The sequence below is a fragment of the Acomys russatus genome, chromosome 7 (assembly GCF_903995435.1).
Source record: "Acomys russatus chromosome 7, mAcoRus1.1, whole genome shotgun sequence".
Taxonomy (NCBI): domain Eukaryota; kingdom Metazoa; phylum Chordata; class Mammalia; order Rodentia; family Muridae; genus Acomys; species Acomys russatus.
In genome coordinates this window covers 33520616-33547954 of record NC_067143.1, presented here as the reverse complement: position 1 = coordinate 33547954, position 27339 = coordinate 33520616, and positions in this window count along the sequence as shown.

Genomic DNA, 27339 nt, shown 5'->3' with positions numbered 1-27339 from the left:
CTGTGTATGTTGCCTAGGAAGCTCTTTACTGTCATTCTTCCTAAGACTTTGAGAGCATCCTCTGTTTTCAGGGAAGTGACTGGTGTCAATCCTCGGAGTACCGCTGCTGCCAGTTGGCCACAGAATAACTTGTTTGATCTGATGCTTGGTACCATTTCTGCACACATCCTTTTAAAAAGTTCAGTTTCTAGTTTACTAGTGAACTGATAATAGCGGGTGAATCTGTAAGGATGACCTTTGGATGTGTTCAGTTCTGTGGTGACTATTTTTGGAAATTATTGATAACTTCCTGTCCTTCACTTGGTCTTTGGCACAAAATATCTTAGATATGGGTTTCTAAGGATGTGGTCCAGTTCTTTCTTAAGAGGCTTCTGTACTGTTGTCAGAGTCATCAGTGGCAGCATCTTTGCCAAATCACCCATTTACAAAGCTGCCTTTATCAGGACTCACAGTGGCACCTGATAGTGACTGAGCTCAACCAGGATTTCTCAGTAAATAAAGGTACAGTTGAACCCAGGAACCCCATCAAAATAATGTCTCCCCTTTGCCCTCCCTACTGCTCTGCTTTAATTTTTCTTTATAGGACTTAACACTATCTGCATGATATTATATATTAATTTGGTGTTTGCTTGTTAAAAACCACTAGAACTAAGCTCTCTGGGGGTGGGAGTCTTCCTTTTGTTTATCACCAAATTCCAAGAATCCAGGTGGGAAAAGCCTGGAAACAGTCATGGAGTATACGAGGAACTTAGTAATTACCTGTTAACTGAATGTAAGAAGTGATAGGGGAACTTACCTGACATCACCATTTATCTTTAAGTGTTTTCACTCTGCTTTTCTCAGGGTACTATTTTCCTACACCCTGGACTTCTTCTCTTATGGAGGCAGTATGGCTTTCACTAGAAGGAGAACTTTCACTCAGTAGAATCAGCCTTTGCTCGCGGGCTAGCAAAGGTCATCTTGAGCGTGGCCAACAAGATGCACTTGGTGTTAACAGGCCATGGACTCTGAAGAGGATGCAGCCTCGGCACGTGTAATAAAACACTCCAACTCCAAGATTACTTCGTTATTTGCTTTCAGATGCACGTTATCAAGTGAGCCTCACAAAACCTTATGAGGAAAGTAGGAGAGATATTGGCCTTCCATTACACAAATGAGAAAACTGAGAGAGCGTTGAATTCCTTAAACAGTTTGGAATGTATGTATGTATGTACATGCAGGCAGAAATACACACACACACACACACACACACACACACACACACACATACACACACACATATCCACCTAGTGGGGTTCCCTCTGTACCTCAAGTGTTCTTAGATAGCACTTGATTATACAGCATGGATTAATAGGGAAGAAAATGATAGCTATGTATGTTTACAGAAAAAAGTGACAGATTTCACACACAACACACACACACACACACACATGCGTGATGCACACACACACATGGTGCACTGGTAACTTGACTTCTCAACTGTTTTAACACGCCTGGTAGTAACTGAATGGTTTTTGCTGAGTATATGGAAAATAAAGGGAGTGGTTTGGGGAGAGAGTGGCAATAACAAGCCAGTCCCTGAACCTGATGACCTGGATCTAGAAAGAATAAATGACATTGTTTTCAGACAATTCATAATCCTTTCTGGGGAGCTACACTAAAACATAGAACTTCAGATTGTGGTTTTAGATGCTTCTATAGCACCATTGCTTTGGGGATGAGAGAGAATTCAGGAGCATCTGTTCATACAAATCTCACCACTGTTCACAGCCTGGGGAGCCAAACTCTTAGCATATCACATCTGCTTCCTCTCCCTCTCAAGGTCTCCTTGCTCCCAGGGACCGGGTCTCTTTCTTGCTCTTATTTTGGATTCATGGCAAAGTGCATTAGATGGTTTAGGAGTTTGCAGGTTAAGTGTAACTAGGGCTTATCAAGTGTTATGCACTTGAAGAACTAAGCTAGCAAAGAGTAACGTTTAAAAATTCATGCTATGCTGGTCACAGTATGTGGTGACACATCCCTTTAGTCCCAGCACTCAGGAGGCAGAGGCAGGCAGATCTTTGAGTTTGAGGCCAGTCTGGTCTATAGAGTGAGTTCCAGGACAGCCAGGGCTACACGGAGAAACCCTGTCTTGGAAAAATAAATAAATAGATACATAGATAGATACATAGATAGATAAATAGATACATACAGACAGACACAAAGAAAGGAAGGAAGGAAAAAATAAAATAAAAGAAAGAAAACTGATAAACAGAGGGATGGAATCTTTTTTTAAATGTGTTTTAACTTAATGTATGTTTTTATTTTTTATGTGAATGGGTGTTTTGCCTGCATGCATGTCTGTGTACCGTGAGCATGCTGTGCTCTTGGAGACCAGAAAAGGGTGTCAGATCCCCTGAAACTAGAGTTGTAGATGATTGTGAACTGCCTTGGGAGTGCTGGGTCCTTTTAAAGAACAGCCAATGCTCTTAATCACTGAGCCATCTCCCCAGCGCTCCCAAGGGATGAAGCATTAAACCCAGACACTTAGTGCTGTTTTTAATTATGAGTTATTTCTAAGAAATTGTTCTTTGTACTGACTGGACCCCACTCTTAAGGTTCCGTGCAGTTGGTTTGAAGTGTGGCTGAGGTAGCAGGATGTATGCAGTCATGGTTGACAAACCACCACACTATATGCCACTGATAAGCTGTGGGGTGATTTGTTTCAGGAGAAAGAAGGGGTGAGGTTGAAGCAAGTGAGGTTATAGGAAAGATCTGAAGATTATAGGTGTAGTCATTGGTTTCCTTGTTGTTATAATCACATGCCTGAAAAGAAAGCAACACAGGGAAGGGTTTATTTGGCTTACAGTCTGATGAAAGACAGTCCCTCATGACTGAAGGAATATGAGGTGGCTGGTCACACTCATTCTTCATCGGTGTTTAGCCCAGATAGGGCACAAACTGAGGAGACAAGTTAGCCCAAGACTAACTTTGTGAGCCAATGACTTTTTTTTTTTTAAGTGTCACTGAGAAGAATATGGGCAAATCAATGGTGGCACCACCAAAAAGCCCACCCCAGCATAAGAATGATTTGTGAGTACTGCATGCCTGGAGTTCCCGCTCCCCTGTGAAGATGGACCAGCCAGAACTTCCTCTCCTGAGCAATCATTTGCTGCTTGTATAATTTTAAAGAGCAGGCGCGTGAGTCTTGTGTCTTCCTGGGTTTCCTGAGACCTTGGAAGTTCCATGCACTTCCTGGTGCTGTGAGTTGTTTCTTTTTTTCCAGGAGGGAACATTTCAACTCAGAAGAGAAAGCTGCACAACAGCTGGCTTCTCCCTTCTTAGATTTTTGCTCACCCGCAGATTCTTACCCATGGGTGATAGCACTCACATTCAGGCTTTTCTCAGGTTACCTGTGAACACCCTCAGATATTCAGAGGTATGTCTCCTAGGTGATCCTAAGTCCAGGCAAGTTGACAGTAGGAATTAATCACACAATAGGAGAAGGGACTACATTTGCTTTCTTTATAGAAGTCACCAGGGTGGGTGGATGGAGAAATCAATATTGGTTTCTTAATGTAAGCTGCGGTGGGTACAGAGCCACCATTCTCTCATATGGCAAATACAAAAAACGTCTTCTCTAAGAAGACTCAAAGCTGCAAGTGCCCACATTGGCAAGAAGATGGCCACCATGTTGTGAATTTCAAAAGTATCTCTTCTGCCTTGAAGGAGAGAGTACCACTGCAGGAGCATAGTCTAGTGAACAGAACATAGAATCTATGTCTCCATTTTCCACCTGGGATAGTTTCTTACATAGTGAACATCTGCCTAAGAATTATAGCAATCTTGAATAAGAAAACCCAAACACCTAGACACTGCATTCAGTTAGAAGCTGTTTGGCACTTGGCAGTCATGCCCTACCTAGCAACTAAATCAACTAAATACGTCTTCAGAGAGAGAGAGAGAGAGAGAGAGAGAGAGAGAGAGAGAGAGAGAGGGAGGGAGAGAGAGAGAGAATTATGTGTGTGTCTAATACATACCTGGCCCCACCCTCCACTCACTGTCCTACTAAGGAAAGAATGGTCAGTGGACTCTGCAGGAAGCTCTTTCTGAGGGGAACAGCTGAGCATTATGAAGCACACTTCCTCAGACTTGAGAAGTAGGCCTTCAGAAAGAAAGAAAAGACATGCCATCTACAGCATAGAACTCAGAAAGAAAATGATTCAAGAGAACTGGAAGTTTGTCAAATGCAACTCTTAAAATGGATTTTCTTTAAAAAAAAAAAAGTTTTGTCTCGTTATGAAAGCAATCTGAACTAATTTCAAAAAAGTATAGAAAATAGAAATGAGCCCAAAGAAGAAAAAGAAGTCACTTGCAATTTGACTACTCAGAAATAACTGCTGACAGTTTTCTGTTTGTCCTGTTCCAAGCTTCCTATGTTATGGATAGGTATAGAATACATCTCGATCAGCTTTTTAATATAACAATAGTCTGTTAATATTTTCTGTGTAATTAACTACTCCACTACCTTAGTATTTTGACAGTTGTATGGCAATTCATTAATTTATCTAATATACCATTATAATTTAATCAGTCTCTCTTTGGGAATACACATTATCCTCATTAAAATATTATAGATGGTATTAGGGCTGTGTGTGTGTGTGTGTGTGTGTGTGTGTGTGTGTGTGTGTGTGTGTGTGTGTTACAGGGGATTGAACCCAGGGCTTCATACATTCTAGGCAGGCACTACACCACTGAACTACATCCTAAGTAATGCCATTTTATTTATTTATTTATTTATTCACTTATTTATTTGTTTTTGTGTATGTATGCAGGTAGGTGCATGTATAGAAGTAGCACATGAGTACATCTGTGCACATTCATGTACAGGCCAGAGTTTAATGCCACAGGTCTTCCTCGATCACCCTCTAATTTATATTTTGAGGCAGGGTCTCTCATTAGCACCTGGAGTTTGTCAGTTCTGTTACCCAACTGGGTAGCTTGCTGGGGTGGTGGGATCGCCTGTCTCAGCTTCTCAGCTTCTGGGATTACAAGTGAGCCCTCCCTCATTCCTACTGGGGACCCGAACTCTGATTCTCATGCTTGGATGACAAGCATTTACCCAGCATTCTTTCTGTCTTAATAGTTAGTGTTCTATTGCTGTGAAGCGACACTATGACCACAGCAACTCTTATAAAGTAAAATATTGAATTGGGGCTTGCTTATATTTTCAGAGGTTTAGTTCATTGCCATCACTGTGGGAAGCATAGTGGCAGGTAGGCAGGCATGGTGCTGAAGAAAGTGCGGTGAGTTCTACATCTGGATCCACAGACAGCCAGAAGAGGCAGATATTGGGTCTGGCTTGATCATTTGAAACCCCGACATCCATCTCCTCCAACAAGGCCACACCTATTCCAACAAAACCATATCTCCTAATAGTGTCACTCCCTGTGGCCAAGTATTCAAATCTACAAGCCTATGGGCCCCATTCCTGTTCAGACCACCACATCTTCTTTCATTTTTCATTTGAGACAGAGTCTTGCTGAGTTGCCCATGTAGCCCTTTATCTTGTGGTCCTTCTGCCTCAAGCTCCCTAATAGCTGGAATTACAAGACTGGGCCAACAAGCGATGTACATTTTTGAATGTTGATTTGCGCGTGTACTAAGATGCTCCAGAGAAATAGAACCTACAAGATATAGGTAAATAGAGAAAATGAGATTTATTACAGGAATTGGAACATGTGGTTATGTATGCTGAGAACCCCATGGTATGCCATTTGCAAGTTGAAGAACCAGGAAAGCTATTGGTGTAGTTTTGTCTGAGTCCCAAAGACTGAGATCCGGGGAATGAGGAAGGTGGGGGCTTCTGCAGTATATTCTGGAATCTGAAGGGCCAAGACCCAGAAGCCAGGAGCTGTAGTGTTCAAGGGCAAAAACAGGTGGATGTTCCAGTTCAAGAAGAGGCAGAGCATCCGTCTTTTCCTCTGTTTTTTGTTCCTTCAGGCCCTCCGTAGGTACTACTTTCAGCTCCACCAGCAATGGGTCTGAAGTCGCTATGATGTAGCAATTCTTCAGCTTTTAGTGAGACCTGAGATGGAGACCTTGGGTAGACTGAACCTTGAAAATGGGAACTCTCCCAAAGCTGGATCCACTCATCAAGGGTTCAAACAATTAGGGGATGAAGTCACTTCTCATCACAAGATCAGAGACAAAGATGCTCCAGGCTTGTGTGCATTCTTGGTGCGTACCGGGCTGCCCAGCAATGCTGTGAGCTCAGTGGGAAGGAGGGATGGAGTTAGGTGGTCTACCTGTGTAGAAGAACAAAAAGAACTGGAGGGACAAAACCAGCTCCTTCCCTGGGATTGCTGAGTGATGTCCAACACATGGCCAAGTGAGGAGGATACATGGTCCTTTTCTTAGAAACCTCTTTCTTCTTTTTTGGTTATAAAGTGTAGTTTTTCATCATGAGTCTTGCCTGCTCACTAATGAAAATGTAGCAAGTAAAGGAGCATAAAAATGAAGTCACCATCGTCCCACTGCTTAAGGATAATTGTTGGCCCTGTCATCCTAAGCACATGTTGGGGAACATTTGTTCACAGTGATCCCTTGTAGAAAGTTGCAGTCATGCTATCTAATTATTCTATACCCCCCTTTCCACATTTTCCTTCTAACTACAGTTTCAATAATTATTTTCTTTGGCAATTTAGTTTTTAGTTGTGTAGATGACCCAACACTCATTGCCTAAAATCCCTTAGTATTTTCATTATGATTTGCATTTTGCAGACGAGGAAACTGATACCCATAGGAGGTACCAGACTTGCCCAACATCACAAGACAGGTAACAAGTGCAACCAGCACTTCATCGGTTCTATCCATTATTCAGTCATCAAACATTTATAGGATGAAAGGCCTTTGGGAGGCAAGCACATGCTTCCAGCTCATGTAATGTTTATAACTCAATGGAGAGTGTAGTCTTGCAGAAGCTTTTACAGTGCTTTGGTACCACTGGAGTCCAAAGAGGAGGCACCTAGCCAGGTTGAGGTTCACAATGCAGAGGAGGTAACAGTGGAGTTCTGTCTTTTGGGAGAGTGGAATTGGGCAAGGAAGTCAATGGTGAGAGGTGGGTAGAGTGGGTAGCTCAGGGAAAGGTCCAGAGACACAAAGAGACAGAAAGGATTTTAGGCATTGGAAGCCTGGTTTGTGAGTGGAGAGTATTTCCCAATTAGCTTCTATTTAGGCCTTTTCCCAAAGGAGATTTACAAAAGCTCATTAGGATTCTAGAAGGAACCCTGGTGGCTGTGTGGGATGGACTAGGGAACTGGATCTGTGGGAGCTAGTTGGGACAGGATTCCAATAGGTCGTGCTGGTGCCCTACGCGGATGCAGAGTAGCTGGCGCGGGAGGTGTGGCATCGACATAAGTTGTCAGGAGGTGAGACAGAAAGCCAACGTGAGTCGGCGGAGTCGGTACAGAGGTCAAGGCCCTGTGGCGAGCACTGAGATTGGCCATCCATGAAGACAGGGGATGTGAGTTGTCTTGGAGTTCCTTCACGGATTTGTTTTGAGGAGCCTGTGAGACTGAGTGGGTGCTGCGCAGAAAGGGGTGAGGAGTCTCAATGGAGGCAGATTAGGAGCAGAGGAGAGGGCTGGGGTGGGGGTGGGGCATAACTCAAAGCTTACGGGAAGGTGGGTCCTGACCAGAAAAAGGAAAGTACGGCCAGTGGCGAACCAGTTTATGAATCCTGAGAAACCCACAAACTTCAATCTAGATGTGAACAAACAGAGAGAAGTTCATGAAGTTTAAATAATTTAAACTTTTAAGTTAAGTAATTTTCTTGGAGTTTATAGGTACCCTGAAGGTCATTCCTTAGGATATGGAGTTTTTAAAAAATGAAGTTGAAAACACAATTGTGAAGGATACTGTATTTTCGGAGAATATAGAAAAAGAAAATCTTCAAAGGAAATGGAAAAGGAATGTTTGAGAGGGAGGGTAAGTCAGAGATAGCGGGGAAATCCTATAATTCCACTTCTTGGAGGGTGGCAAAAGGAGGTTTAGAAGTTGAGGGCCAGCCTGGGCTACGTGACTCCTCTCCCTTCAATTTCCCTGCAAAGCAAAAAGGGGACCAGGAAGCCATAAGGGCCCAATGAAGAAAGATTGGTGGTAAACGGTGTTGGCATTAAGCTTACGTTCAGGACAGGTGCTTTGCGGGGAAGCAGAACCCCATAGACTGAGGCGAAGAACACAGCAGCTATGGTTTCAGCCAGTGAGCACACACTTCTCCAACTTCACTCAGATTCTCAGAACCTCAGGGTGGGGTCGAAGAGAGCATGCTTCCATGTCAAAGAGCTGCTCTTTCCGTCCTACAAGGCCCATTTCCAGCAGATGGGCTTGTGGGACCCTGTCCACTTCTCCAGCTCTCTCAGTCTCTTTCTCTCAGTGTCTCTCTGTCTCTGTCTTTGTCTCTGTCTCTGTCTCTCTCTCTCTCTGTGTCCTTCTCTGCCCTCATGGCTCTGTCCTTGCCTGTCTGTCCGCTGCCTACATATCTATTCATCCACCTCTACTCCCTCTCCCTTTCCCCTCCCCCAAATGAACTTCCTTATATCAGACATGTTGTGTGGCATAATCATATATTATAACAGGGCTACAGAAGAGAAACTTGCCAGCAGCGGACAGACTGAACATTCAGGTCAGTCAGCGCTCTCAACAGTGATGCCACATCTGAGCATGTGTTTTGTTAGGCAGCTCTGTCTCTCCTGCCACAGAAGGGCGAGAAAAGGCTGCCCTCCCATCCCTCCCACCCCCCGCCAATGCCCGCCCCACTGCTGGACTCTGCACAAAGCCGCGTGGCTGCCTTGGCTGGGTGATGCAAGCTGGCCATGCCTCATGCCCTTTGGAGATTATGTCATTGCCTTGAGAAAATCCTGGCTGGCACACGGGTCCCTTGAGGGATGTGTGAAGCAGAGCCCGGTCAAGCTGACCTTCAGACTCTCAGGGAAAGAAAGCAATGCTTGCTTTTGTTTGCCACTGAGACTTCCAGGCTTTTGTCTCAGAGTGACTGGGTTGTACAATATTCTCTCAGTAAAGACTTGGTGGCTTCACAAAAGCTTCCCTTTGCCCTACCGTTCCTGGCCATAGTTCAGTGTCCCACTTCCTGACCTCCGGCTCAGTCACTGGTTCCCTGCCAGAGACTCAACTTCCAGGACTGAGAGGGAGCAGCTCCGGCCGCACCTTGCAGTCCAAAGTCCATGTCCCTCTGGAGGCCAACCCGGTGCAAGCTGGCACCCTAGTGTGCATCTGGTTACCCACATCTGTACCCAGTCCTGATCAGTGATTCAGTCAGTCCTAATTGCCCCCTTAGATCACTCATTTCACACTCTCCTTCCCTCCCGTCGTCCCCTCCCCCCATCTCTCTTTCAAAATAGGAACTGATCTAGCCAAGGCTGACCTCCAAAATCACTCTGTAGCCAATAACACTTTGAACATCAGGTCCTCCTTTCTCCACGCCCCGCCCCGTGAACCTCCCCCCCGCCGCCTCCCCCCCACCCCCCGGCCCAGCACATACAGGTATGCACCATCACATCCAGTTTATGCGATACTTAGAGATTGGACCTAGGGCTTTCTAAGTACTAGGTGAGCACTCTCTCAACTGAGCAATATACCCAGCTCTCATCTGTACATCTTATTTATCAGACAGTATTTAGATATGGCTAGTGTAGCTATCACCTGCCCCCCCGCCCCCCAAACAAGAGTCCTATGCTGGAAACTTGCTTTCCAGTGTGGTGATACTAAGAGGTGATGGGACCTTAAGAGATGGCGCCTTAGTGCAGAAAGGTCATTAGGTCATGACTTCAGAAGGGACTAGAGTAGTTCCTTTGTGTGGCCCCGAGTCTCTATCCGGAGTCTTATTTTGTCATGCGTGGTTTAACGTCTTTTGTTTTTGAGACAAGGGCTCACCATGTAGCCTTGGCTCTCACTCTGTAGACCAGACGAGGTGGTCTTGAACTTGTTGAAATCTGCCAGCCTCTGCTCCTGAGTACTGGGCTTAAAGGCCTGCACCACCACACATAGCACATTTTTTTTCTTTATAAAGTTTTCAGCCTCAAGTATTCTATTATAGTAGTAGAAAAAGACTAATACAGCTATTATATTCAATTCTTCAAGAGAAACTTTCTCTCATTGTTTCTATGTAAAACACCCATTGCAGGACCTGTAGTTGGTGATCCCCTAATGACCAACAGGTGGTTATTCTAGATATTGCTGTAATGAGCCCTTTGTGCATAAATCTTGGTTTCCATTTTAAAAGACATTCTTATATTTTTGATTACAAAAGCAATGCATCCTTGTTTTAACAAATTAAAATATCAAATTGCATTTAAATTTTAAATGAATTGACAAGCACTCAGATTTGTGGGTCTCCTATGGAGCCGGGGTTCTGGCTTGTATCCTGTGCCTATTATCTCTGAGCAGGGCTCAGGGGACACGGCTACAGCAGGTGGAGTGGAGCTGTTGCTCTCCAGTTCAGGGTGGCTAAGGCTCCTGCTGGGAACACTGAACCGGCCTCCTAATGGGCTCCCCCCCCCCCCAGTTTATGCACCACTGCTTGATTAATTAATTAAATCCTGATTAACTAAAGCATTTCTGATCCCATTTCTTGGTGCTCTAAGCCCTTCAGTGGCTCCCCATTGCCTTACGGAGCTGTTGGACTGTCCCATGGAAGAACTTTTCCTCTTTAAACACTGCATGCTGCCACGCTGTCCAGCCCCCAGCGCTCCCAGCCTGGCCAAGCGCTCATCCTCTGCACATCTCTTTTTCTCTCCCTGTCACTCCTCCCAGACCAATTTCTGTGAGCCTCTCATAGTCTCCTTCCCCAGGTCCCTTTTCCCCATTTCTTTTTTTTTTTTAATTAATTTTTTTATTAACTTATTCTTGTTACATCTCAATGGTTATCCCATCCCTTGTATCCTCCCCCCCATTTTCCCCTTATTCCCCTCCCCTATGACCTTTCCTGAGGGGGGATTACCTCCCCCTGTATATGCTTATAGGGTATCAAGTCTCTTCTTGGCAACCTGCTGTCCTTCCTCTGAGTGCCACCAGGTCTCCCCCTCCAGGGGACATGGTCAAATGTGAGGCACCATAATACGTGAGAAAGTCGTATCACACTCTCCACTCAACTGTGGAGAATGTTCTGCCCATTGGCTAGATCTGGATAGGGGTTTAAAGTTTACCGCCTGTATTGTCCTTGGCTGGTGCCTCAGTTTGAGCGGGACCCCTGGGCCCAAATCTGCCTATCATAATGTTCTACTTGTAGGTTTCTAGGACCCTCTGGATCCTTCTACTTTGCTATTCTCCCATGCTTCTCTCATCTAGAATCCCAATAGGATGTCCTCCCCTCTGTCCCAGTTTCCTGGTAAGTGAAGGCTTTCGTGGGACATGCCCCTTGGGCTAGTATGCAGATATAAGTGAGTATTTACCATTTAATTCTTTCTGCTTCTGGGTTAACTCACTCATTATGATCATTTCTAGCTCAAGCCATTTATCCACAAATTTCGGGAATTCCTTGTTTTTAATAGCTGAGTAGTATTCCATAGCGTATATGTACCACAGTTTCTTTATTCCCCATTTTTTTGTCTAGAGTCAGTTTCCTTTTCCTCCCAAGGTGATGATGCCATCACTCCTTTTCACTGTGGTGTTTCCCCCTCAGCCTCGTTGAGATTTGGGGCAGGGCGTGTGGCCAATTCCTTACTGTGCCTAACAGCATCATCCTTGGCTTCTATACATTATACACTATATACCCACAGCACCTTTCCACTTCCTGGAGACAGTACAGATCTGCGGATATGGCCCAAAGACAGCTGAAAGGCAAACTTGCCCCTGCTTAAAGGACATTGGCCTAAAGTGACATTTATAAGACAAATCCTCTGACATGGTGGGAGCTTGTGTCTTGTGTTAGTAGTCACAATCTAGCCCACCAGGTCCTTCAACCCTCCCGACCTTTGTTTACACTCTACTCCTTCCATTTCCTGGGCCTTCCTTCCTACCTTGTGTTCTTCTCTTCTCAGTCTTCATGGTCTGAGCAACGCAGCCTCTTTCTGTAGCCTGTTCCATCCTGCCTCCCCTTTCTCAGGGTCAAAGTGACCACTCTGCTCCTCAGTGTCCTGTGGTCCCTGCATCTCCCAACTACTAGAGGTTGAGTGAATGTTGAACTGGATAGTGAAGGGGTTCAGGGCTCACAGGCTGGGGTCCCCTCTCTGGTTAGGTGCTGACACTGAGGATAGAGTCTGTCCTGTCCCTTCCTGCTTTCCTTGCCTATACCATGTCCCCAAGCTTGGCCTGCACGCTGACCATGAAAGGGCTGAGGCTATTCATGAAGTATACACTGCTGCCTTGCTTCACTGGGAGGTTACCAGGCTGCATGCAGCAAGGACAGACATTAAAAACCTATTTTCTCATTGGGCATAAGTAATAGACAAGAAAAATTCTAAATTCGTAGCTTTCAGGTGAAGTCATTTCTAAGAGAAAAGGATGGAGGGAGAGAGCTGAGGGTAGGGGCCAGGTGGGAGTCTGAGGGAGGGAAAGAATTGCAAATGAAGGCAAGATGAGGTCAGGGCAGACATATTCCTGCTTCCTGCTTCCTGCTCCTGGACCAGGCTGCCCTCTTCACTTCTAACCCTCTCATTTTTAATTCTTAAAAAATATTTTTTTACGTTTTTCTAAGGAAATAAAAAAAGAGGTTTCTAAAAGGTGATGACGGCAAAGAAAGCCATCCACAGAATTATCTAATGAGCCAGAATGAATTGCGTTTGAAATCATTTAAATGGGATCTGGGAGCATTTAACTGCAGCCTGGGATCTTAACTAGAGTGGGGAGGATCTTCACGCTAATTGCTGGCAATGTATTCCTGTGGAGAGGAAGAGGTAATAGCGAGCAATTAGCAGACGGTAGTGATTTCAGAGTCTGCGCTGCTTGGCCAGGCCAGTGAGAACCTTGGCGACTCTCTGGGGAATCCTAAGGGCCCCCCCAGCAGAGGGCAATCCAGGCCTGGGGTTGTAGGGAGGGACAGGGGCAGGGTGGTAAGATGAGGGGGGCCAGAAACAGGGCTGGGGTCCCAGAAGCAGAAGCAGAGGTGTAGGCAGGCAGCAAGTCTCCAGAAGGCCAGCCTGTTGGTCCTAGCGCCCAGCAGGTTGGGGAATGTGGGTTGTGAGTGAGTCAGCTGGAAGGTACAATTGTAGCTGGAGAATCTATACACAAGGGCAGTTGTAGGAGAGGACTGAAACTCATTGGCTCCAAAGAGTAAAGACAGCTCCATTTCCACTTATTCAGTTTCACCACACACCTTCCCTGGGTTTTCCTTGCTTGGTTCCACTGTGTGTGTGTGTGTGTGTGTGTACACATTCATGTGTATATGTTCATATATGTACAGGTACACCTTGAGTACCATTCTGCAGATGCCATCTACTGAAAAAATTATTTTTATTCATTTATTTAGTACATGTGCTGCTGCTGCTGCTGTGTGTGTGTGTGTGTGTGTGTGTGTGTGTGTGTGTGTGTACGTGCACACGTGCTCATGGTATGGCATGTATGTTAAGATCAGAGGACAACACACAGGAGACATCAGTTCTTTTCATCCTCCAGTGTGTTTCAGGAATTGAGTTCAAGTTTGCAGGCTTGGCAGCAGTTGCCTTTACCCTCTCAGCCTTCTCACCAGGCCTGTCCAACATTTTTTGTTATTTTTGATGGAAAGTCTCTCACCTGTTTTGGTGCTCACCAATTAGGCTGTACTGGCTGGATACTGAGCCCCAGGGATCTGCCTGTCTCCACCTCCCAATGCTGGCATTACTGATGTGACTATTAATGCCTGGCTTGTCTTCTCTCCTCTTCTCTTCTCTTCTTCTTCTTCTTCTTCTTCTTCTTCTTCTTCTTCTTCTTCTTCTTCTTCTCTCTCTCTCTCTCTCCTTTCTTTTCTTCTTTTAAAAAGTTAATTTATTATAATTTGCTCAGATTACATCTGATTGTTATCTCCTTGCTTGTATCTTCCCGTTTCCTCCTCCATTCCTCTCCCACTCTATTCCTCTCCCCTAGATCTCTGACAGAAGGCTGGGTTCTAATGATCAAGCTTAGTTTCTCAGGATTGCAAAGCAAATTCTCTACTGACAGATCTGCTCTCTCCAACTCTTGGTTCTATTACTACTCCAATCCTGGAGGTGAATTCTTGATGTGCACCCAATCCTGGGAAGCTATTAGCCCCATTTTATGGATGAGAAAACTGAAGCTGTCAATGGTGGATGAGTGGTGGAAGACCAAAGAAAAGCTTCCTAAGAGTCACTGTTCAGACAACTGTGAGTGATGACATGCCTCTCTAGGAAGGTTTCCCAATAACTATAAACTATCAGAGAATTAGAATGTTAACTTCATTCAAAAGACTCAAACGAAAACCAGAGGAGAGAGGTTTCTTTTGCATGGTGATAGCAGAGGTGTCACTTGGAAGGTTGTGACACAGAAGAGTGTTATTAGAGGAAAGAGAGGGAGTGGGAAAACAAGGGCTACGTACTGAGGGCACTGGCTGGTTCTGGATCTGGAGAGGAGGCGGAGTGAGGGAAGAGTTAGCATTAGAGAAATGAGTTTTATGTGCTGGGCTGGTGGAGTCTAATCTTCTGTAGTCAGTGGGAGCTGGGCCTACATTTTGAGCTAGGGAGCCATTCTGTAGGTAATCAGTGTAGCAGTGGGGCTTGGAGAGGGCTCAAAGTAGAAATGGATGATGGTAGAAGCCAGAGAGCAATTGTCCTGGTCATTTGGGAAGAGGCCAGAAGAGTCTGATGTTGGGCACAGGCCATGAGATGGGGCGAAGGGAATCCCCTTCTCTGTCTATTGCTCCACCCTGAGCAGCATGCTGGCTCTTGGCTGTATGCTGCAGATCTTGTGTGAGATTGACCTCAGTCTGGGGTTGGAGATGGCAGACCGCGACATGCATATACACACAAACAGCCTGGTGTTGGAAGATGGCTCAATTGCTAAGCATATGCCATACAAGTATGGAGACCTGACTTTGAGCCTCAGGACCCACGAGAAAAGACTAATGCAGCAGTGTGCTGGGAGGGACAGGGTTCTAGGAGCTCACTGGCAAGCCAGTCTTGCTGCTTCCAGTGCAGAAGCAGCCCAGCACATTCTAGCTTCCTCCTTCTGGTTGCTGGCAGAAGAGATGTTGACCCCCAGATGGGACTCAGCTCACACCTGAGTGAAGCAGACAGACTGGACCTGTGCAGTGAGGACAGGGTTCCAATTTTGACTTCAGAATGGGGACAACGGTAGAGTCTCCTGAGCGACTTAGGTCGATTTCTATACACCATCCCCACGTCTGCCTTCCTCCACTGTCCTGCACACCCCTTTCATTCTACCTTCAGTGCCAGTTTCTCCAGGAAGACTTCCCACACCTCCCCGGGCACATGGTGCCTCCCCGAGGACTGGCTTTCTAGGATACTTGTCTGGACATAGATCTGCTTTGAACATACTTCATAGGAGAGTGGGAGAAGTCATGTTAGAGAGCAATTTGTTATTAATTATTTACACCTACCACATGCTCAGTGTGCTGTTGTCACTGGCTTGCTGGTAGTGCTTATTATTAAAGCTACCACTCACTGTGTGCTGAGCAGCTCAATATATTATGTCTAATCTCCCCCACCCCCACCTCCCCCTTTCTGGTGGAATGGAGCTGTCGTGATTGTCTTTTCCAAACAGTCATCTTGCGGTTGGAAGACTAATGTTAGTGAACCACACTGAGTATGTTAAGTTTGGGGACTTGTCCATCTGATGGCCTCTGAGCCACGAGGGGAAGTTCAAGAAACACTTTGAGCAAGCAGCTTTCTCCAGCTCCAGGCACTTGGCAGAGCACTATGGGCTAGAGAGCCTGCACTTAAGGTTTCTTTGAGTAGACCAAGAGGCTGCTGTTGCTCTATGGTCTTCCAGCCCATAGGTGGAGCTGTTGGACCCCAGGAAGTCTCAGGGCCCAGTAGCTAAGGACGGAGGTAACTAGGCAGGCAGGTCCCTATTCAGATCTATGAATGGGAGGGCTCGGCCGTCTTCATACAAAAGGACCCTGGAAACAACCTAAATGACCACTAAGATGGACCTGGCTAAATAAATTATGATAATCCATATAAGAGAATATCAGGCAGCCATTAAGCATCATGGCATAGATTTATGTTGATTGATAGAGAAAGCTATGTCTCCAAATACTTTGTTGAAGTGAAAGCACGCCTCGGGACAGTATCCTAGAGATGTAAAATTGTAAAAGAGAGAGATAGAGATGGGTAGGAAGCAGGATGTCACCAAAACCATCATCATCGGCTCTTCACATGGTATGATTTTTGCTTTACCCTTATTTGTAATGTGTGAGATTTTAAAATAACAAGTATGTATTATTTTTACCATTGAGAAAAGTCAGGTTGGTTTCCTTTTGATGATTTACAAACCAAACCATGTGGAAAGTCTCACTAATGCTCCCCAAAGGTAGTCTCTTCAGAATGTAGCCTCCTTTGAGGTCTCATGTTTGTGTCAGTGACCAAAGGAGTGAGGACATTTGTCAGCAGTGTCAGAGACAAAAACAACTGAGAAGGCCCTTGCTGGGGCAGGCCTAGGCCACACTTCTCAGGCCTGGGTGCATCCTAGAAGGGCCAGCTGAGCCTTGGCTACACATTCACAGCACTGCCCCTTCCCACTGCTCTCCCTCCCCCATCTCACCCTCCCCGCAGTGTCTCAGCTTTCATCTCCACAGATTCTATTCAGCAGCGAGTCCCTGAACTTTCTAATTGAGATCAGAGATAAATATAGTGGGGAAGGCAGGCAAGAGAGGGAGGAGGCTTCGTTTTAATTTGCCACATTTCCCATTAATAACAACTTCTAATTAAAAAGTCTCCATCTCCCAGCCCAAGTCCAGGAGAAAAGTCTCCCAAGGTCTGCCTGGCTGGGGCCTTGGTGCCAGTGAGTTCACAGTGCAGATTTGTGGAACAGCTGAGCCCTCATCGTCAGAAGCCATAATTAATCTGAAGAAGGGGCATACATCACCAAAGACCGTAGTGTTCCTCCTAAAGGGGCCACACACCTTCACTGGGCAGTGGTACCTGCTGACATTTTTGCTAGAACATGTCTGGCAAGGATGAGGCAGATGTTCAGGGGGAGTAGGGGAGTATTTCATCACAGCTGAGGCTCCGCATTCAGGGGATCAGGAGTACAGAGCAGTACTGTAGGCAAGGAGGCTTATTCGTATTATCCTAAGATGCATCTGTTTCATGTTGTCTTTTTTGTTCTTCCCCAGAAACTCCTCTTCATAGACTCGTGTGTGTGTGTGTGTGTGTGTGTGTGTGTGTGTGTGTGTGTGTGTAGGAGTGGCTGTGTTGCTGATGGAGGAGCAATGGCTGTTAATAGTCTAAGACAGTGGGACATGCCACGTAGTATTGATCCAAACACAAGTTAATTTTTTCCCCTCCAGAAATACTTTAATGCCTTGGTTACTTGCTGAACTGAAGGAAGTACTCTAAACAAACCACTGTGAATAAATGAAGGCTGAATGAGCAGAAAGATCCTTTGTGGACTTACAGTCACCTGCATTCACATGGCTCCTCAGCATCCCCATGTAGTCGGGGGTGGGTAGCAGGATCTTAAGTATAATGCACCCAAACACAACTTGTGACCTGTCCCTTATACAGTTTTCCCCCATCTCAGTTCAGAAGTCTTCTTAGCATGCTTGACTCTGCTCTTCATCTTGCATGCTGCCTCCCCTAACCACAAGACATTATGTTGGCTCTACATTTAAGATGCATCCAGATCCAGCAGGAGCCTTTCCTCCTGTACTCCTGGGACCTTAATCAGCATAGCCATCATTGCTCTGCTCTGGTCCATCTGGACATTGCTGAATGACAAGGACACGGTTTGAGAGATGCGTCACTGGGAGATTTTTGTCATGAGTTTTCACACTCCTAGGCGGTATAGATCAATCACTCAACGAATCTTGATGCAGTCGAGAGATATGCTAAACACAAGATGGATGATGCTGTGGTGCATGCCTGGACTCTTTTACAGTAAACTCTTTGTACACACGCATCCGTGCATATAGAAGGAACATGCCAAATGAATATGAAGAGTATGATGAATAAAAACAAAAACCAGTAACAATGGTATATGAGCATTACCAGTATGCCTTATGTACTGTATTGTACATCCCTGTATATTCGTAATTGGCAGTGTAGTGGGTGTGTTTCTATCAGCATCACCACAGACATGTATCTCCTTATGCTATGACATTCAGTTGGTTACAACATCATTAGGTGGTATAAATAATTTAGATTCATTAAAGTGCTCTAGGACACCCACAGAATATATGCTTGTTCTTGACCAGAATGATACATGGTGAAACCTGAATTTCATATTCCTAGTTACACTGTTTGCTTCCATATTTATTACAAAAAGTCCAATTTTAACCCAGCAGTGGGAGGGAGCTATGTAATGCATAATCGAGCTGGTGTTTCTCTTATGCTCAGACCCCTTCAGCGGCATCCTTTCTTACTAAAACGAAGCCTGGGTTCAGCAGGGCTGAGGATGCCTCACTTTCTCCTGCTCATTCTCTAGCCTCTTTTTCAGCCAACTGGTCTACCTTTCATTGCTTGACTTGTGCCAGGCACCTCCCTGCCTCAGTGTCCTGGTACTTTCTCTACTTATCCTCAGCAGACTCTTTCTCCAGATGCCTGTATGGCACAGTGTTTATCTCCTACAAGTTACCTTCCAGCCAAGGTTACTCTGATTACTCCACTTAGCATTACAACTCCATACTATGCCTACAAGCAATCTTTGTTTAATTTTTATAGCACTTTATTTTTTATAGCACTTGAAACTTTCTGATATTTTCTTACCTATGCCTCTTTCTAACATCATTAGAAGGCACGCCATGAGGGCAGAGATTTTTACATCCACTTTGTACAGCACCAAGAACGAGGCCTGGGTACATGTAGATGCCACAGAGCCATTTGTTGAATGGGTGAACACAAGTTAACAGAATGTTCAAGTTCAAATCAAGGCTTACCTACCTGGCAAGCACAGCAAATGAGTTCTAGCACCTGTCATGGAACAGCTCTTCTTAAAAGGGACTAGAGTCTAAAATCTGGCTTAGTCATTTGTGAACCACATGATCCTGGGTATTTGCAACTCTTCTAAGCTTCCACTTGCTTCATTTAGAAAATGGGGATAATGATAGTGTCTGTCTTATAGGACAGCTAGATAGAGACAATCAAAGCCACAGCACACAGTACTTATCACAGCCCAGTTTATAAAAAGTGAGCAGGAAGAGTAGAGGTATGATTTTGTTGTCAACAAGAAATACCCAATAGATCAGCAGGCCCTGTCGATGGTGAGGAAATGAGTATGATCCTTCTCCACAGAAAATGGGCTTAGTATTAAGAAGAAGCAAGGAGATTCTGGTCCAGGCCTTGCAGTAGTGCTATTTTGGATCCACCCTTAATAAATACATTTGCAAGAGCCCCAGGGTTCATCTTTTTCTGCTTCCTGACTACAGAAATGGTGTGACCGAATACCCCACAGTTCTACCATGATGGATTATAGTCCCTCAAAATATGAATCAAAATCAATCACAGAGAGAGAGAGAGAGAGAGAGAGAGAGAGAGAGAGAGAGAGAGAGAGAGAGAAGAAGAAGAAGAAGAAGAAGAAGAAGAAGAAGAAGAAGAAGAAGAAGAAGAAGAGAGCATTAGCTAATGGGAACTGCTAAGATGATGGATGACTCAGTGCTATTCTTCATGGTGATCATTGGTAAGAACTGGTTTGTTTGTCATAGTTCTGAAGAAGTTTGACACAGCATGTATTGGCAAACTTATTTACATATAGTCAGCTTGTAAATATTTTAGTCTAGTTATGGTCTCTGCCATAACTACTTAACTATTGTAGCATAAATGCTTCCAAGAGCAAACAGATACATTTGTGTTTTGGTAAAACTTTATTTATGAAACAGGTTGGAGGGCCATATTTGTTTCCAGAGCTGCTGGTTGTTAATCTCTGGTTCGTGGAATTTTTCCTAGAGATGGCTAAAGGAATAAGTAAAATATGGGGGGAAACGGAGTAGAAGTGGAGATAAAGTGTGTAAAATCTGTATCTATAGATGTTTTCTTCAAAGAAGATGTTTAACCACCCAGGGCTTCTGGATGAACCTAGTGGAAATGATTGCACTGAGTAGAAAGCTATGAGTCTTTACCCAGAGATTTGTTTAAAAAAAAAGTCTAGGACAACTTGGCAGAAACATCAGAGAGTGTGTTGGATAAGTTGTTGACTCAGTTTGCAGAGACTTTCAAAATCCCCATTTACTGGGATATTCTAAGGTATGAGGCTATTGACATTCAGGAAAACAGAGTCACAGATCTGGCATGTCTCCAAAACTGGTTCATTGAAATGTTCACACTGAGGACAGTTTTACTTTCTAATTATATCACCAAGCCTATAGAGTGTACACAGCCACACGTGAAAGCCAACGAGGACGTATTGTCAACTTCATTTAGGACACAATCCATCTCTGTACTCATCCGGGTCTCTCATAGAGACCAGACACTCACTGTCAGTTGCAACCACTGTTCTACTAGTCAAATAGCACGAAGAATGTATAATTCATTTTCCACTTAGACAATAATGTCAAACATCTGGCACAGCAGCCTCTACTCCTCTCATCTTCGTGTATCCGCAAACACTGCTAATTGATCTTGACTGCCATTCTTTTCTGAACCTTGGCCTCAGATAGGTAAGGCTTTGGGGTAGTTATAGTATTAGACATGGAAGCAGCTGCTTAGTTAGAGTAAAATTGAACGTAATATCAAAGAATGGAGGGAAATAATTAAGAATGCCAAGACCTGAACCCTACACCACTTTCTAGTACCTCAGTATCCAAGCATTCTTTCCAATATATTGCTCCAATAACAATCAGTCATTTGTTGGAGTTGCTCATTACTAGTTGAGAAAGTTCAAAGGCAATAAATGCAAGTGTACATTTTTATAACATTACTAGGGGACCATAAGTAGACTGTTGGCAGTCAGGGAATCTCTTCTTTGTATCCTGCTTAGAAAGACTCAATAGAATGTGACTTCTCACCACCTTTGACATAGAGTTCAGTGATAGAGCACTTGCCTAGTATATGTGAGGTTTTTGCCTTCCATCCTAAGTACCAAAAAATATACTGTGGCATCATAAAGAGAGATATACTGGAAATGACTCAAATCTTCTGGGCACAAGCATACCATAAGCCAGGTACTAGAAAATGTGGAGGGAGTTGGTAGCCGCGATTCATCAGACATTCTCCCGTGTGTGCAACCCACCTGTGTTTAAGATGGAGTGGAGTGGTAAGGCTGAAAGACTGAGGGAGTAGGATTCCAGTGAGAGCAGGAGAGTGCCAGAACTAGCCCATATGACCACAGAACAAGCTGAATAAGGGATCGGGGCAGGACAAGGATAGGCTCCATAGTGGATATGTTTGCAGAGCTGGGTTGAGCCCATCTGGAGCATCCTTTAGAAGAGCACTAGCCCCCCAAATATGAAGATCTGTGCAGTCAAGGTCTTATCACAGAAAATGGTACATAGTATCAAACCTCCAAAGCCAAGCTAACATAAATAGGAGAGCAAGCAGGTAGACCAGCTATCAGTACTGCTGTTGTTCATATGGTGGAATTCAGGAATAGTGTGCTGGCTATGGAGTGCAGTTCAGGAGGAGCAAGGCAGGAAAAAGTGAGGGTCCTATGTCTGCATCTCACTCGGTTCAAGATATGAAGACATGACTGTAGCCTGGGGTTTCTCAAATTGGCTTGCTTATGTGCCAGACCAGATAGTCCTCTGTGTGCGGCTGCCAGGCTTATTAGCATTCTTGGCTTCAATCCACTAGCTGCCATGCGTGTAATTGCCCTCACCCCTTAAGGTATGATGACCAAGAACCCAGATATTACAAATTTCTCTGGGGAGCAAGTGAGCCCAGACTGTAACAAACGGAAGATGTCTGTGGCTTTAAATCCCCCAGGCCAAGACTATATTCTCTTGACTTTGTGCTCAAGGGTCCAGGCTACTCCTGGCATGCAGAAGTTGCTTGGTGGACACATGCATGGGTGAAGCAGTGATTTCAAGATCATCCCTTGGACCTCTAGTCTCACAGATGGCTGAAAGGCACGGAGCATGAATCATCAATATGGGAGAAGGAACTGGAAAATGATGAGTTCTTCTTCTGGAAAAAAACAAGACAGCCTGGGAATAAGATCCCTGAGTCATGGGTGCAAAAGGCACTCAGGCTTGGGCCAAGGGGGCTGAGCTCGTATTTGAGATAGATTCTGGAGGCCCCTTCTCATCTTGGTCTCACATTTTGCTCTCCTCGGGCTCAGAGGAGGGCAGGCCCTCTTTGCAGCTTCACTTGTCCTAGGCCAAACAGCTGGGAGTACACCCACTGGCTAATGGAGCCTTTCAAAAGGGGACCCAGAACAGTTCCTTACCAAGTGAGTGGGAGATTTCAATTAAAGGACCATTACCCTGAAACTCTATCCAGCCCCAGCTTCCATCTGCCAGCAGGAGGCCTTTCTCTTCAGGTCTCAGGCCCTACTCTGTGGTTACAGAACTGGCCTTTCACTGGGGCCCATCACCCTCACTAAAACACAGCAGATGCTGCTAATAAACAAACATATTGATCATACAGATATGGGATGTCAGGGACTTAATTCATGAATGAAGTGAGCTTTAAGAGTGCCCAGAGGGAGCCGACTGTATTTAAAGGGCCAGCAGCTGCTTGAGTCTTCCTGAAGTATGCTGTGCAAAGGGCCTGGCTGGGATCATTTTCTCTGCCCTTTGTCTGCCCTGTTGCAGTGAGGGAGACAGAACCTTCTGCTCCTCGATGCCACCTTACCTAGCATGTTGCCTTTCTCACTGGCATTTCCTCTCTAATGTGGAGAGATTGTTAGGTGAGTCTGGAGTGGACTGATTTCCAGCAGAATACAAGCTGACCTAATGTAGTGAAGAGGAAAAAGGGTTTTCTTAGCCTTCTTAATTAGCTTCCTTACCCAGTTGATATGGTAGCAGCTCTTCATCCTTGCAAGCAATCTCTACCTGAAGCAAATAGCCGCCATGTGGCTACTTACGTTCTAGTGAAAGAGAACTGAAAATGTATCCTGTTGGCCACCATGTTTCTATAGAACATTTCCAGGTCTGCAGAAAGTCTCAGTGCTATCCCAGGGGTTGGATGAAAGGAAGGAAGAGAAGCCACTTCTACTCAGTTCCTGAAATCCTTGCTATTCAATGAGCGACTACGGGTAGTCTACCTAGGTACAACGACTCTAAGGCCCCAACCTAGAGCAACCGAGTCCGAGTTTGCAGTTGGACAAGATCCCCGAGTGATCGATGTGCAGGGTTCAGTTTCCTACAGGAAAGCACTGCTCTAGACCTCTTTTTTGAGAAAATGGAAGTGATGCTTGAGAATGAAATGAGAAGTGCTTGCCGAGTCAAGGGTGCCTGATAAGGATGACACCTTAGTCAACGCTTCTGCCTCTGCAGGAGGGCAGAAGTCCACTTTTTGTTGTAGGCCCAATGTTTTCTAGGTACTCAAGGTTGGGACTTTGCTGTTCCTCACTACTGCAGAGACAACATATGAAGTCAAGAAGGGGACCTGCCTCTGCGCCGGGCCCATTCGCGTTGGGCTTTCTCTCAAAGCATGAGCTGGAAACCAGCTTGGAGATGCTCGTCACCTGATTTAAGTTCCACGTGTGAGAAAAGCTAGGAACCTGCACTAAGAGCTTGGGTCGTCCACTGTAAAGGTGCTCATAAACAGACCAGTGAGAAGACCACTTGGTTTAATGCAGTGAGGGAAATGGAAGGATGGCTCCTAGTGGTGGTGGGAACCAAGGGCGCATGTGCAGTGTGGGAGGGTGCCAGGAAGGCTAAGTCAGGTGAGAGGACTACTTGGCAAAGACTAGGAGACAAGATGCTGGTGTGCATAGTGGGCAGGAGTGAGTTGTATAGCAAAAAGGGGTGAAGTTAAAGGATGAATGGGGCACTCAGGGGGCCTTTCATGTTATGGTCCCACTGGGGTTCAAAGGGTAAGGGAGGGCTTAGTGGGGAAGTGAGGGTGGACAGAGGTTCAGACTCAGGACTGTATCTGTCATGGCAAAAGCTGTCCTGCCCTGAGAAAGTCACCCAAGGGTTTTAGGCAGAGGAGCTGTGGGATTATATTTGTAAATCAGAAAGAATGCAGGAGTCACCTTGTGGGGTGGAGCTGGGAAAAGAGTTCTGTATTAGCCCAAGGAGAGAAAGTTCAAGGTTACAGCTTGCAGAGGAGCTAAGGAGAGACAGTAAGCTCTCAGGAAAGGTAGCCATGAGTCAACATGTCCCCTAAATGTCCCTTTCGTTTTCAACTTGTGATTAGATTTTAAAGGCTGGAGTTGAACTTTGCTTGTCCTCGAGTCTTTCTTCACATGCTGTGAAAGTCCTAAAATCCATGAGACACACAGCTGCTTTTGAGGGCTCTTTGTTGCCTGATATGCCTTCATTATTGCTTACGTCAGAGCTCCCTGCGTCTCAAAAGGCCAATTTTAATAGCTCATCTGAAAAAAAAAAAATTGGAATGGGAACAACGAAATAAACAAGCCCAAAGAAAAGTAGAACGGTATTCATGAAGATAAAAGAAGTAATGGATGAAATTAAAAGCTAAGGTACACTAGGGAGTATAAATAAACCCTAAAGAGCGTTCTTTGGAAAGGCTTGTAAAATATATGAACCTGCTTTGAGTGTCTGATTAAGGGAAGGGAGAGATATTAATGAGAGAGAAAACATAGATGGTGTAAATTAATTGCTTCAACAAGATCATCGGGAGTAAATTATAAACACAGTACTTGAAGTTGAAGAACCCCTGTTCTCCTTCCTACGCTGCTAATGCATCTGGAGACACCAATCCACGCCAAGCCCTCCATCCCCTCAACCTGGAGGGCACCGGCAAGCTTTCCTGTTCTCATTCATCTTCCCAGACTGAAAGCTAATTTTTATTTTTATCATTATTAGCGACTCATATTGAATAAATTTTTCTTCTATATGCCAGACACTGCTAACTACTTTGTACAGGTTTTATTTTAATCCTTCACCAAATCAAACCAAGGTAATCTGGACCTATGACTCTGTTTTACAGGCAAGAAAAAAAAATCACTATTTTGTTTTTACAATGATGGATTAATTTGGGGCAGGCTCTTACATTTTCCAAGAGGGCAGCAGCTCTTGTATGTGGGGAGATTGCTTCTTGGGCTGGTACACCTCTGTGAGGTTTTACCGGCACCTCCCCCTGTACAATGGCATCCTTTTCCTGAGTGTGCTCACAGTTCTTAAAGGTGCCAGCATGGGGCCAGGCATTCTACTTTGGCCCTAACATTGCCATGGCATTCTAGCCATGACCCTGCCCCATTGATGCCCGGTTCCCATAGTTTTTTCCCTTCGCCTTATATTTGTCTTTTTTTTTTTTTTTTTTTTTTTTTTCAGTTACTTGCTGTTGACTGGGTCCCAAAATCACTGGATGGAAAATTCCAGAAACAAATGCATCAGTCTTAAGTTGTACACTCTTTGAAGCAGCATACTAAAATCTTGTTCTATCTTGTGAACATTGTGTTCAGAACATAGGTCATGCCTATGACCAGCGTATTCACACAATGTATGCTCCCCAACTGTGGGTCCCTTAGTAGCTCTCTTGGTTGATGGATGGGCTTCTGTGGTACCTCAGTGCTCATGTATAAGTAACTATTATCACAGCAACCTAATGCTACATCCCAGTTTCTATGCCACCCATTTCATCTCACCACATGGACGCCATCATGGGAAGGGTGAACACTGTACAATGAGATATTTTGAGAGTGAAAGAGAGACTACCATCACATCATTTTTACTGCAGTGAATTGATCTACTTTTTAAAATTCCTGCCATTGGTTTTACTTGGTTTATATATTAAACCTCGTCATAGAAAAAACCCGTAGTATATCCTGGGCCTGGTACTATCTGCAAATTCAGATATCTGCTGGGAGTCGTAGACAGTGAGTGTGGGTGGATTAGGCAGGGTTACTAAAACTTCTGGGAGCCCAGTTTATTTATGTTTAAAACAAGGGAGTCCAACTCTCTCTCTCAAGGGACTAGGGGGAACCAATCAAGCATTTGTGTAAAATGTTTGCTATGCATATAAACATCAGGACCTGAGTTTGATCTCCTGTACCCATGGCACTGGGAAGGCAGAGGAAGTGGATCCTGGGGCTAGCCTGGCCTATGTAGTGATCTCCTGGTCCCAGTGGGAGGCCAAGTTTCAATAAACAAGGTGGATATCTCCTGAGGTATGAAACCTGAGGTTGACCTTTGGCCTGTATACACATATACATGCACACAAGCGTGCACATAACGCCTGAACACACACACACACACACACACACACACTTATTAATGTATTTACATTAACATAAAGGGCTTTGATTGAACCTCTGTGGTTTGAAACTTCTTATATCTTTGTGGTTTGAAACTCTTTTATATCTTTCTTTGTACATGTTTGTTTTTAGCTCTCATCCCAAAATCAGACAGCCTTGGCACTCAGCATCAATTGGGCATGTGCATTGCAGTGCTGTGCTTCCCACCTGTATGGAAGCTCTAGATCTCCCCAAACAAGCAAAACAGCACATGAACTATCACTGGGGGAAGCAGATATTGCAGGCATATGGCAATCTCGGTGCCTGCCCTAGCCCTCACCCCATTCTGGCCTTCCTGGCCATGGCCCTCTCCACAGTGTCAAGGTGGATATATCTACAGGGATCTATAATCTCTTCTTGGCAACATAACCTGATTCCCAAACCCACCTCAAGGATCATTCCTTCATCTGCCCTTCCTCCTCCCTCCCCAGACTGCACCCAGCAGTAAAGGCACACTCTGCCCCAAAGGGTGTTATGCATATGAAACACAGAAATAGCATTTGTTTGAATTTGTTCATTCAGATGGGCTGGGAAGGTGTGTGTGTGTGTGTGTGTGTGTGTGTGTGTGTGTGTGTGTGTGTGTGTGTGTGTGTGTGTGTGTGAAGAGCTGTAGAACTTTATGAGAGACTTCTAAACTGCTTCCCGAAGTGTCTGTGCCAATCTGGCCTCCCACTAGTAGTAGAGAAAGTTTTGGCTGACCCTAAACTCTGCTGGCACTGGGGTTGTGTGATTTCTAGACTGAACTTAGAATCGTATGCATTCTGGGCAGTACTCTGTCACAGAGCTACGTGCCCAGCTCAGTCATTTTAATTTTAGCCATTTCAACAGGTGTGAGGCGGCATCTCATTGTGATCGTATTTTGTGTTCC